This window comes from Eretmochelys imbricata, chromosome 7 (genome assembly GCF_965152235.1).
Source record: "Eretmochelys imbricata isolate rEreImb1 chromosome 7, rEreImb1.hap1, whole genome shotgun sequence".
Classification (NCBI taxonomy): Eukaryota; Metazoa; Chordata; order Testudines; family Cheloniidae; genus Eretmochelys; species Eretmochelys imbricata.
This window is the reverse complement of record NC_135578.1, coordinates 108,727,120-108,727,652: the sequence shown is the minus strand read 5'-3', so window position 1 is coordinate 108,727,652 and position 533 is coordinate 108,727,120.

Below are 533 nucleotides of genomic sequence, written 5' to 3'. Positions count from 1 at the left end.
TGCCGGGCTCCTGCGCTCCCCGCGATGCGCCCCCTGTGCGCTCCCTCCTGCTGCCCTAGGAGGCGCCCTGGCGCGCGCGGCCCGGGCGCCCGCGCTCTGCAGCTGCCAGCCTGTCCCGGGGCGCTGACTCAGGGGCCGGGCGCATCCTCCTTCCTCCGCCCGCGCACGCCAGCCGCTGCCGCCGAGCTCCCTGCGGTTAGCAGCCGCATGCGAAGCGCAGCCGCCGCCGCCTTTTCCTCCGCCAGTTAAAAAAATAAAAATAAAAAATCGAGCCCAGCAAAGGAAAAGCACCAAGGAGCCGCCAGGGGCGTCAGCAAGGGGGGGCCCCTTCCCAGCTGTGCAGCGAGCCACATTGCCGGGCAGCTCTGCAAGCTCCTACCCCCCCTGCCTCCTCCTGCAGGGAACTTGAGCCGGGTGATGAGGACCAATCAGGGATTTCCCTACACCCCTCCCAGTGGGGGTGTAATCCCCCCTGAATTTCCCCAACACCCCCCCGCCACCGGTCATCTAGTTACATCAGTGTTGCCAGTTTA